Below are 12,774 nucleotides of genomic sequence, written 5' to 3' on the forward strand. Positions count from 1 at the left end.
ATGCTACATGACTATCAACGATCAAACTCAGGTCCCGATACTTGCAAGGCAAGCTCTTTCCTGACTGAGCTAGCTTTCCAGTCCTTCATTGACTTACAATACTCTCCAGATATCTCTTCCACTGGCTCCATGCTAAGGGAATGTTTCACAAAGTAGGGGTCTAACTGTAGTATGGGAAATAGTTGTAAATGATAGCGAGCTGTTTCTTTTTAATATTTATATTTTAATTATACTGCTTGCTGGAACTTACGGCCAGCATATCAAACCCATGATTTTACAAACATTGTGGATGGTAAGAACTGTGTAGGCATGAGACACTGACTGAAATACCAAGGGAGCCCACCACAGATAGTGAATATGCAAACTGGGGGACTCTTCTTTTTCACTTACAACACGAAAAGCAACGGTCTAAGAAGTAAGATCATTTCCAGGAAGCTTTAGGTAAAAAGAGAAATCCAAGTCCTTGCTTATGGTTGCATACATAAAGAGTAGACCACAAGAGACCAACTGAGGAAATGGGAAACGATGGGGAATTAGCCCCAGTTCGTTCTCAGCCAAGGAAAAGTGGGCCCGCAGAGGACAGCACACCCTGGGCTTAGGAAAGTCTCCAGCTCAGGACCACAGCTGGCCCTGGGACTGGAACAGGATGCTGAGACCCCAGACTGACTATTTGCAGCATGGCCTGATGTATCATTGGGATCATTAAAGTCGCTAGCAGGAATGTGTGTCTTCAGAGGCCTGGCAGACAGAAGCTTGTCAGTGTGAGTCTTTATGTCATCCGTCAGTTCTGAGAAATAATGAAGACGATAAACTCAAAGTGCTAAGTTCCCTTGATCTCCTGTCACTCTTCAGGGCTGTCACCCTGGATCCCAGTCCCTTCCCGATAGTGATCGGTGACTACATCCAGCCAGCCGTGGAGGGAGGATCAGCTGGAACTGATGGAGGTGGCTCGTTACACATGATAGGCCCCAGATAACAGAATGCAGGGCACTTGGCGAGGAGGGAGAAGTGTAAGATGCAGGGCCGAGAGGCTGGCTGTCCCTCAGATGGTCTCTGCAGGGAGCACTGTGTCCCCCGAACATGGCGGCAATGCTCGGATTCTAGCAAGTCAGGTGCTTTCTGAACAGAAAGCTCAGCAGAAAGTTGCCGCTTATGCGTCTCTTTCTTGGACGCTGCAAAGGTCCTATGTCCAGGGATCTTGACAATCCTTGTGGATTAGTAGGCAAGGGACTTGGAGGAACACTTAGATAGACGCTCCTCCCTGCTGGCCCTTCCGGGTCACACTGTGTCAAGAGAACAGGACTCAGTGTGTACTTTAGCCCCTGACCCTGGCCTTCAAAGCCAGCCCGGCTCCCACTTGAATTGAGAGGCTGTTGTAACAGCAAGACTCAGGGTGAGAGGCAAAGCCAAGCCCAGCTCTCTTCCTGAGAGCACCAGAAACCCACACCCTGCCAGGATGTGTGACTTACAGAGAACAAAGCAACCATTCTGCACCCAGCAGCCCCCAGATCGGGCCTTGGCCTCCTTGCAGGTTCAGAGTAGGGACACTGAGAACTCTGGCTGTCATTTTGTGGCCTGGGTTAGAGGAAGAATTGATGACATCAAAGTCTGACGGCCCATCTTTTTAGTAATGTTGGAAGTCCAGGGCTACCAGAGTTTACCAAGACTCTGAAGTCCTCCAAAACCTTACCTTTCTCGGTCTTTGCTAACAGTGGTATGGTCCCCGCACTAGTCGTTATAGTTTTTATTTTAGTTGTCTGAGACAGGATTGTTATGTCGCTCTGACTGGCCGACCTAAGGGCACAGTTGAAGGTGCTGCTCACCACATGACTGGCGGGGAAGCAGAGAAGCAGGAAGAAGGCGGAGACAGGCTATGCCTTCAAGTGCAGGCCTCCAGTGGCTGGCCCACTTCTTCTAGTCAGACCCTATCCCCTAACAGCCCGTTCAGTGTGACCACATCAGATGAGTCCATCCATGAAGAAGCTAGTGTGCATGTGTTGCGGTTAGCTCTTCACAGCAGGGCCAGCAACGAGCTGCCACACAGGAGTCCTCTGGACACCATAACAGGAGGCTCTCTACCTGCAGGTGGAAAGCCTCTTCCTCTCTCCCTCTCTCCCTCTCTCCCTCTCTCCCTCTCTCCCTCTCTTCCCCTCTCTCCTCCCACTCCATCCTGTACCCACCCCCATCCTCTCATTCTTCCTTCTCATTCCGAAGGCCAAGGGCCCCTGTCACCCCCATTGATGCCCGTTTTTCTTTGTGTCCTGCACACAGGCCTACCCCCCACCCAGAAGCTGGTCTGTCCTCTTCCTTGGGCTTCCTCCCCATCCATTCCATGCCCCAGCCCTTTCCGTTCCCTCCTGGGAGAGAGTGAAAGTCACAGTTTCAAAGCCCATAAAAGGGGCTTTGGAGGCAAATCTCTATTTCCGTTGTAACAGGGTGATAATTACCACACTGGCCTTCCTGGAGGGCCCCAGTCTGCCCCTGCCACTGGCTTCCTTTTCCGAGGCCACCTGGGTTGAACAGGGGGGCGGTGATGACAGGAAGCAAACCGCCTGCACCTTAAACGGCAGTGGGCAGTGGAGGAATTCTCCAGAGGGCTGTAAAGGGCTGGGAACCTACAGCCTGCCAAGCCTGCAGCCTTGCCTCTGCCAGCAGTGTTCTCGCTTAGAGAGGGCAAGAGGTGTGGTGGCCCAGTGAGACACTCCCCTCCCTGACACAGCTGAGTAGGGGCTGGAGAACAGAGCCAGGATCCCAAAAGACCTTTTTTTTTTTTTTTTTGTAAATGGTGCCCTTCCAGCCGCTGTTGAAAGAGAAGCTGTGTGGGAGGTAGAGAGATGATGCAGAACTTAGCAGCACCGGCTGCTCTAGCCAAGACCTTCAGTTCCCAGCACCCACATGGTGGCTAACGACTGGACTGTCTGGAGTCCAGTTCCAGGGGACCGGATGATGCTTTTCTCTGGCCTCCAAGGACACTGGACGTGAACATTCTGCACAGATATACGTGCAGGCAAATGTTCATACGCATAAAAGTAATTTTTAAAAGATAACTTGAGCACGGATAGAAGGGTGAAAACTGGAATGAGGGGCCCAAGAGAAAAGGCGAGAATTGGGAAATTTCCTCTCTCCTCAGTCCCCCAGCAACCCAAAGCTTAGGTTCTGAAACCCAACCAGAGTATGCCCCACAGGAGAAAATAACTTCCTGTGACTGAACTGAGGGGTCTTGGAAAGTCCTGGTATCAGTTAGGATAAGTCAGGTTATGCTGTATAACAAGCAACTCCAAAACTTCTCACCCTTACCATCTGGTCACTGTAGAAGGTTGGGTTGTTCGTGGCTCTGACTGGGAACCAGGGTGCCAGAGGGACTGTTGTTTCAACTGAGAATTGATACTCCCCATGATGAGGAGATGGCAGGTGTGATGAGCCACACATCTCTAAAAGCCTTGGGGTGACTGTGTTGACCGAAGGGAGTCATTTGGCTCCACTTACTTTCCCTGTGAAGGGAAGTATAGAACCACCGAATGTGAGCCAGGAGAGCAGAAAACACACAGTGACTTACACTGTCTCACTACCTGGAGTGACGTGGACCTTATATCCCCACACTTCCCATCCTGGATCCAATCCTGCACGACCCAATGCATTGCCTAGTTACTGTGTATTAGCTCCAGGGTGACCATGTGTCCTCTTTGTTCCTCTGTGTGGCGGAAAGTCCTCAGATGAGGAAGACGGTAGCTGCCCCATGCTATGCTGTACGTCAGCATGACAGCAGAGAAGAGCTGGAGACTGAGCATTTACTGAGCGCTTTCTGTGTACTGGGTCCTTGGAGTCTAAAGATGAGCAGGACACAGTCCTTATGTGCAAGAAGTTTATAGTCAGGACATGACACCAAGTGCTAGCAAGATGGGCAGCCATGTGCGCCCCGTGGTTCTCCTGTGGGGGTTCATTATTTTGACACGTGGCAGGAATTGTTTTTCTGCTGGTTACAGAGATTCTTCAGGGTCAGCAAGATGGCTCAGTGGCTAAGAGTGCTTGCTGTCTAATGCCGCCTCCCTGAGTTTGGTCCCCTTCTAAGAGTGGGAGAAAGGGAAAAAAACCTCCACAAAGTTGTTCTCTGTCCTCCAGACACACACGGAGGCGCACCTGTCTTAGTTACTATTGCTGTGATGAAATACCATATTGGGAAGGAGTGTTACAAGGAGGGGCTGCTTGTTCGTCCCGGCAGCCCGGCTAGCTTAACCCTGAAATAACCACAAAGAAATTGGTTCTAACCGTGGCACTGCCTCAGCCTCCTCTCTCTGCACCCCATTTTTTTTACCTGCTGATAGATTTAAGACGTGCACCCCATTTTTTTTACCTGCTGATAGATTTAAGACGTTTAACATCTCCTGGCTTCTTCACACCAGTGTTCTTTTTGCTGTTATTATTGCTATTTTTTGAGACAGGGTTTGTCTGTGTAGTTCTGGGTGTCCTGGAACTCACTCTGTAGCCCATGCTGACCACGAACCCAGAGATCCGCCTGCTTCTTTGAGTGCTAGGAGTCAAGGCATGTGCCACTGTCGCCTGGCCAAGCCATTGTTCTTGAAGACTGAGTTGACAAAGTGATTTCTGGAAAGAGCTCAGCCCACGTGGAGGGACATCTCAAACTCATCCCGCTGACACGTTATGATCGCATGTGTTACCTTGTGTCGGCGCTTCAGATGGGAGCTGGGTTCTCCACTGAGTTCCTAGACAAGTCTAGACGTGAGCTTGCTGCCGCTGCCTTGCTGAGCCCACCCCACACCCACCCCCGTACCCCACTCATCTGGGAGGACATGTGGAATGTGCGTCTTCACGGGTAAAGGCGGGGACACAAGAAGGCCTGTCTGTGGCTGGTGAATCAGAGTGAGATCCCGTAGGGGGGTGAGGAAGGACAGAGCTGTGCCTACAGTAGTGGCCTTTGGACCTATCTGAGACGTTGGAATAATAAAAAAAACAACCTGTCAAGCATTGAAGCAGCTTCTATTTCAAGAAGAGCTAAGAGATGAAGTTTGCAAGGTTGAAGTCTTATTTTCATCAAGATAACAAAATCTTAAGTCGCTGGTAAGATAACACTCTACTAGAGGTGTTAGGATGGTCTTTTGGCCATTGCTCTGTGTGGACTGCCTGCCCCCAGCCTTGGGGTGGTCAGCGCTGACCAGGAAGTATGCCGCTTTCCTTACACTGTAAAGGCCTACATGACAGACACACTACCTAGTACACCAGGCTCCCTGTGGCAGCAAGCAGGAAGGAGCAAAGTCTGGTGGCATCTGCTTATAATCCAAGTACTCAGAGGCTGAAACGGGAGGACCACAAGTTCAAGGCTAGCCTGGCCTACATAGTCTACCTAAAAGGGGGGAGATGGAGCCATAGGGCTCCAACCCTTCCTCAAGGGGGAGCCCACGATGTACTTGGTGGCTCCTTAGCTGGCAGGTGTCACCATCCCTGGACTGTTCCAACCTACTGCTGTGTACCACTTTCTCCTTGGAAGTTTCAAGAAGGGCAGTCCTAGTGCAGCTCGGGGCCAGGCTCTTGAGTGGCTCAGAGAATGTTGTGTCCCACGCAAGGGTGCCTCAGAGCTGCTTCCAGACAAGGGTGCAGCATCTCCTTCAGCTTGGCTGCTAGGTGGCCAGCCAGCACTTCCACCCTGGTCACTCGAGCTGACCCCTCCCATCGCTGGGCCCTTGTTGTTGCTTTAAAGACAGTCCCAGGAAGACACTGGCTCACTCTGACGTATCCCCATGAATCCCCGCTGCTCAGTGACACAGAGTGGCCTGTGGTGAGCTCTGAGGTTGTGTGGAGGTCGTTAAGTGGCCGCTGGAGGAAATGAAAGATGGCGTGGATCAGTGGATTCCACCCTCGGCTCGCAGGTATCTGTCCTCACGTCTCCCTGTGGCTTGCCTTGAGGTTAGGGCAGAAGGAGTCACAGCTCTTCAGTTTCTTCAGGAAAGAAGAAATCCTTCAGTTTCTTCCTAGGCAAAATCACTCTTAGAAACATTCAAGGTTTATTTATTGTGTATACAGTGTTCTGCCTGTATGTATCCCTGCAGGCCAGAAGAGGGCACCAGATCTCACTAAGGGTGCTTGTGAGCCACCATGTAGTTGCTGGGAATTGAACTTAGGACCTTTGGAAGAGTTGTCAGGGCTTTTAACCGCTGAGCCATCTCTTCAGCCCCGTGTCATATCAACTTTTATCGGGTACAGATGTGTCCAATGGGTCTCATGATCCCTTCTAAAATTTGGGTGCAGGAAGCCAGTTGAGTGCTCCCAGATCTAGCTCGCACTAGCTGGATCATTCTCTTCGTCCTCCCTCTCTCCTCCCCTGTCCTTTCTCCCCCTTTTCCTTCTCTTTCCCTCTTCCCCCTAGAAGTGATGAGTAACTTCCTGGCTTCTTCCATCCAAGGAACCCTGATAAACTCAGCTCCTGTCTGCCCTGGGATGCCTTCTTACCCAGACCCCACGACTGGTTCATGGTTCTATATCACTTACCTGCCATAGGGGATCAGCAATGGCTGCAGAAAGGCATGCTGGGTATAGTGAGGGCTCAGGCTGGGCTTTTCAATGGGAGGAAGCTGGATGCTAACCTTGTTGACTGTCTTGACTTTGCTTTTGCACGGAGCCTTGCTAGCCTCATGGCAAGCAGGTGCTGCCCGGGTGTTGAATGAATGGATATTAATAAGACCATCAGTGAGATTACTGAATTTTCTCCTTCCTTCCCCATTTTCCATCCAGGTCAAGGCTTATAACAGTCTCCCAAATATACTGCAAACCCTTCTACTCCGCCCTCACACACCCTGCAGCAGCATGGGGCATTAGTGTCTCTCCCAAGCGTTCTCACTGTGGCCTTCAGATGACAGATTCTCTGACCAGCTACTATGTAACCTTCCTAGCACACTCCAGCACTCCCGTGCCCTGCCTGAAGCTTCACTGCAGTGGCTCCCACCGCACACTGAACGCAAGCTGGACTCCACAGTGTGTGGCCCCCAGGTGATGCACTCTGGATCCTCAGTAAATGGATGTTTAGGAGGCTCCTCTTGGGAGACTGAGTGATCACAGACACAGCTTACTACCAGTTTTAGAAAAATGGTTTCGTTGCTGGAGAGATGGCTCAGAGGTTAAGAGTACTGACTGATCTTTCAGGGGTCCTGAGTTTAGTTCCCAGCAACCACAAGGTGGCTCACAACCATCTGTAGTGGGATCTGGTGCCCTCTTCTGGCATAAAGCTGTGTGTACATGCAGATAGAGTACTCATCTACATCCAAGAAGACGAGATGGGTGGGTAGGAAAAATTGTTTCAACCATGCCCTGTCCTACTCCAGACTTCAAGCTGTGTGTTCTCCATCCAGGAGCCTTGTAGTGGCTGCTACCTCGGGCTTCCAGCTACATCTGGAGGCCAGGTGGGTGAGCTAACCTGAGTCTCAACTCTGTTTCCCTCATGGGAAGCTACAAAGGTAATGGGAGACCATGCCAGTATAAGGTTAGTGAGTGCCTCCATCCTCAGCAGCCGGTGCCATTTGCTGATGGGTTAGAATGCTTGCTACCCAGTGCTATTTGGTAATGGATTAGAGAGCCTGGAATCCATTGGTGATGGATGAGAAGGCCTGTGCCATTCAGTGATCAATCAGAATGCATGGCAGCCAGAGCCATGTGGCACTAAGATTGCTGAATTCCCAGATGAGAACAGAAGGGCACCGGAAGCTGAAGCCACCGCTTCGGAAAGCCAGCTTCTAAAATGGACCCTGCAAACCCCAGGCCCAGCCGTGTGCACGGCCACAATGTCACTCATTCCCCTCAGCTCTGGCCCACCTGCTGCTGGAGTAGAAACAGAAACTAGAAGGCCCGAGACCCCCCAGGGGTAACCAGCAAAGGCTAAAGAACACCGCCAGGCTGGAGGTCCGCTCTAACTCCCCCTACTCCTGCCCCCCACCCTGCCCAGGGCCACATGTGAGGTGCAAACCTGCTAAAATCCCCAGCAGAGGTCTTGAAACAGAACATGAAAGGGTTTATGACCCTGTAGACTTGAACTTCTCTCCATGCCAAGCTATAATTCCAGCTCTCTTCGGAGCAAAAGATCAGAACCATAATTTGAGGAGGGCCTCCGAACAGACCCTGATTATGTTTCTCAACAAGCTGAGGACGAAGCTGCCTTGGGGAGGGATTGGAGGAGGGAGGCATGGTGTCTGGCTGGAGCAATTAAATGTAGCTGGCTTCTCATTTTAAACAAAGGCCCCCAGGAAGCCTCCAGAGGGCTGAGGTCTTAATGATCTGGAATAAAAGGGTGGGAAACAGGGTCTGCAAGCTGAGGAGCTCTGTGGGGAGACCCAGCTTGAATATCCTCTGCAGGAATCTTGAGGGGAGACCTCCCCGAACAAGGAGTACTTGTCATGCTGATGGGCTTGGCCTCTCTGGAGTCTCTTCAGAGAGCTGGCACATGGCTCGAACCTGGCACCTCTGCTCTTGTTCCTTGGCTGCCCTTAGTGTCAGCCACCGTCCTGTATGCCAGCCCTGTCATCAAACGTTGCCCCAGCATAGTCTGTGGCCCTCAGACAAAGACCTTTTTTTTTTTTAAGATTTATTTATTTATTATGTATACAACATTCTGTCAATGTATGCCCGCACGCCAGAGGAGGTTGCTGGGAATTGAACTCAGGACCTCTGGAAGAGCAGCCAGTGCTCTTAACCTCTGAGCCATTTCTCCAGCCCCCAGATCTGACCTTTTAAGAAGCCTTTGGTGCTCCGTGTCACAGACGGCATAAAAGGCCTCCTAGCCTGGCCCTGCCACCTCTCCTGTCTCAACCTGGGGTACCAAGCGCTTCTGATGGCTTTGCATGCTGCAACCCTGACAAGTCATGCATTTCCCCTTGCTTGGGCCCTTGCCCTGGGAGCGAGGTTAGCTTTGGTTAGCACGGGAATCCTGTCATCACTTCCCTCCCCTGATGCCTACAAAGGAGCCTGCATGGTCCTTTATTTTAACTTCTAACCTAACCTTGAATCCTTTCCTATTTTTGTAATGCTAGACTTGGAGACCAAGACTATTTTACTTGCCGTTGGGTTCCCTAATACAGGCTCTGACAAGTAGCAGACTAGCTGAGGTGACTGAGGCTGTGGCTGTGCCACCTGTCCTAAGCTATGCATGCTACTGTCATCTTAGAAACAGCAGACATTTACTCTCTCAGAAGGCTCAGGCGGGAGCCAGCTTGGGCGGTTCTGGCAAGGGCCCTCCTTCTTCCAGCCTCTATAGTCGGAGCAGTACAAGGGAATTTTAGAGTCCTTTGAAAGGCTGCTAATCCCTCCCATCCCAAAGACAGCTGCTACCTGCAGACACTCCCATGCCAGGGTTAGGCTATTTAGTCCACAGTCCTTCCTCATCAGGACTAGCAAACACTGTGGATCAATCAGCCTGGTGTGAGGGACTGTGCTGGGGATCTGGGGACATGGAGGGCGGACTGGAGCTGTCTTCTGAGATACCAGTACCCTCTGCCTGGCTTACCAACCTCTCCCAGGTTGGGAGCTGCCAAGGGAAGGGTCTGAACACTCAGATCAAGTGTCAGGACAGGGGGATGGAATGTTTCTATGAAAGCTGCCTCAGACCTTGTTAAACAAGTCGGGGGAGGTGAAGCAGTTCAGGTTGAGTGGGGAGGGCTTGAGAAAAGACAAGATCCCATCCTGGGAGTTCTGCTCTGGGAAGAGGCCATCCCATCTTGGATGACACTTTATCTCACAGGATTGATGTTTTCCCACACACACCACCTCTGTGTGTGTTGGGGGTAGGGGGGAGAATAAGCCCCTCCCCGCATCTGGGAGCCCACTATGTCCGAGGTGTCTCTGGAGAGAAGCCTTCCAAAAACAGACCTTGATAGACAGAGGCAAATAGCTGACTTATTCGCAGGTGTCCTGGAGCCCCCTGCATTAGAACCTCCACCTCCTAATGATTAAACACTATACAAACACTGAGTGACCAGCTCTCAAAGTCAGTGGGCTGCGAAGCCAAGAAGGCATGGCTCTCCCAGCAGCTGGGAGGAAGCCAGGTTGGAGAGATGCTTTCTATGCTAAGCAACACAGCCTCCAACTGGAGCCCAGGAGGTCACTGAAGAGAAATGGGATTAGGAGTTGGGGGGTGGGTCCTGAGGTTGGACAAGGTAGGGATAATAGATAGCCCTTCTTTCCTGCCTGTGCTGGGTGACTAGGAATGACAGCTGGTGATTGGTGGCCTGGATTGAGGTGAGCTCTGCACACATCCATATACTCACTTCTGCAGGAAAGATAGTGCCCACTAATCCCCAGTTAGATGGTCCAGCTGACTTGGGGAGGCTAGGTTATGAATCTGGAGTCACACAGAAAGCAGGTCTGAGAAGCAGCAGCGCTGGAGCTGGAGAGATGGCTCAACCACACTGCTGCTCTGATTCCGTGTCGACAGCCCAGGGTGAATGCAGAGGCCTCTGCTGTTCCTAGCTGCCCCAAGTGACTTGAGCCTAGGGTTCGCCTCCTTGAGCCATTCGCTCACTGAATTTAGATGTTCTTGTTACAGTTTTGGCATAGTGTTAATCGTGTCTACTTACTACTGGATCATACATTGGACTCATGGGAAGTTGGGGTTATAGAAAAGAATCTCCAGCCTTGCTTGTTGGTGAATCCTGGGGCTTCCTAAACCCTAGAGGCTAGCCAGAATCCCCCAATTCCAATGGCAGTTGCTACTCTTCTGCCTAAGTCCTCTCCATATTCAGGCATAAGGCTTGCTCTTTCTTTTGTGTGTTCCCAGACAGATATGAAAAACCAGAAGGAGAGCCTACCCAAGTTAAGATGGCCTAGGAAGAATCCTGAGTTTTAGAGCTGGGGGTCCTAGTGTAAGCCGAACCTTTTCTGGCTTCCATTTTCCCTGCTGCTTCAAGCACCATAGGGTCATGGAGCTAGCCAGACCCCCCAGGAGCCGACAGTGTGCAGACACAGACCCTGGACGAGTGGAGTCATGCTTGCATGTAGGGAAGGGCCACCCAGTGTCAGTGAAGCACAAAACTGGAGGCTCTACGGCCAACAATCCAATATCCCTTCTGGCCTGGTCACTGCTCCTTCTTACAGCGCTTCCTTCCAAGAAAGGTTCAGCCTGGCTGTCCTCTTAAGTTGCCATAAGTGAGGGTTTCCTCTTGCCTTGATGTAAGACTTTGAACCAAAATGCACTTAAAACAAAGGCTTGGGGTGTGGGAGGTGGCTGGTTGGTTAAGTATCTCGCTGTACAAGTGTAAGGACCCCCGTTCAGCTCTGCAGCTCCCATATAATAAGAGACGGGCCTAGCACACATACCTCTAATCCCAGCACTAGGCAATCAGAGACAAGAGGAGGGTTCTGGGGTGTCCTGGTCAGCAAGTCTAGCTGAAGCTGTGAGCTCCAGGGTCAGTGGAACACCCTGTCTCAAAAATGGAGGTGAAGAAAAGCAGAGGCAGACACTTGCTACCAACCTGTTGCATCCACGCATCTGTGTGTGTGTACCTCCATGCATGTGACCACACACAACACGTGCATCGGTGCACATACACACAACGTAAGGAAAAGCTCTAGCGACCAGGTGACTCAGTGCAGCAGTGCATTGTGGTCCCAGGGGGGGGCCAGTTTTCCTGCGACAATCCCAACACAGGGCAGTTAGCCCTAGGAAGGAAGTCTCAGCTCCCAGGCAGGGCAGGTGGAGGTGTCTCTTGATTTATTCTCACTGGACTACAGGCCGGCTGGGAGCAGAGAATCCCTGTCTTTCTTAACCCTTTATACACCAAAGCCTGAGAGATAACTGCTCTGTGATTTCTGGTCAGGCCACTCGGTGGTCCAGGGCAGTTGTGCTGCATCAACTCTTGCATAGTCAGTGTTCATGTGAAGAGTTGAATGGGGCCTGAGACACTGTCACAGTGCTGTATCACCAATAGCAGTCAGTAAGGCAATGCTGGCTACAGCAGCTAATGCTTGTGTCTTAGTTAGGGCTTCTCTTGCTGTGATGAAACATCAGAAGCGCAAGCAAGTCGGGGGTGGGGGAGGAAAGGGTTCATTCAGCTTATACGCGCACATCACAGGTCATCAGCAAAGGACGTCAGGACAGGAACGCTAGCAGGGCAGGAACCTGGAGGCAGGAGCGGATGCAAAGGCCGTGGAGGGATGCTGCTTTACTGGCTTGTTCCCATGGCTTGCTCAGCCTGCTTTCTTAGAGTAGCCAGGACCACCAGCCCAGGGGCGGCACCACCTGCAATGGGCCCGGCCGTCCCCCATCAGTCACTAAGAAAATGCCTTATAGCTAGATCTCATGGGGGGCATTTTCTCAATTGAAGTTCCCGCCTTTCAGATAACTCTAGTTTGTATCAAGCTGACCTAAAACTAGCCAGCACGGCCTGTGTGGTGCACACACTGTGAGTACTGAACTGCAACTTTAGGCCCGTCACAGCTCATTTTAAAGAGGAGGGGACCGCTGTTCAAAGAGGCTAAGTTACGTGTATGCAGTTGGCGGTGGAGCTGGGGTCAGAACCCCTGGTCTCCAGTGGTGATTTCATCTCCTGTCTCAGAAAGCTGAGATGAAGAGGCTACAGAGAGTCAGCTTACAGACTCTCTTCCACACGCTGCTGTTACAGAAACAGAAGAATCAGGTCATCGAGGAACATGGCGGCGCATCTGCGGGCGCGGGGTGCGGGCTGGGGACTTTGCCGAGGCGCAGGAGAAACTGTGAACCACTTCCGACACCCCCAACGCGGCTCCATCTGTCTGCACTGACTGGGTGGGCTGTGTTATTTC

The 12,774-nt window shown here is 51.5% G+C and overlaps 1 protein-coding gene across 15 annotated transcripts in view; it reads left to right on the top strand.

Moving 5' to 3' along the window:
* The window catches only part of Nav2 (neuron navigator 2), a 621,718-nt gene that overhangs the window by 510,640 nt on the left and 98,304 nt on the right, over positions 1 to 12,774 (top strand). The window lies entirely within an intron of this gene.

Source organism: Microtus oregoni, unplaced genomic scaffold (assembly GCF_018167655.1).
Source record: "Microtus oregoni isolate MIOR12 unplaced genomic scaffold, Mior012 000000F_ref0000247, whole genome shotgun sequence".
Classification (NCBI taxonomy): Eukaryota; Metazoa; Chordata; class Mammalia; order Rodentia; family Cricetidae; genus Microtus; species Microtus oregoni.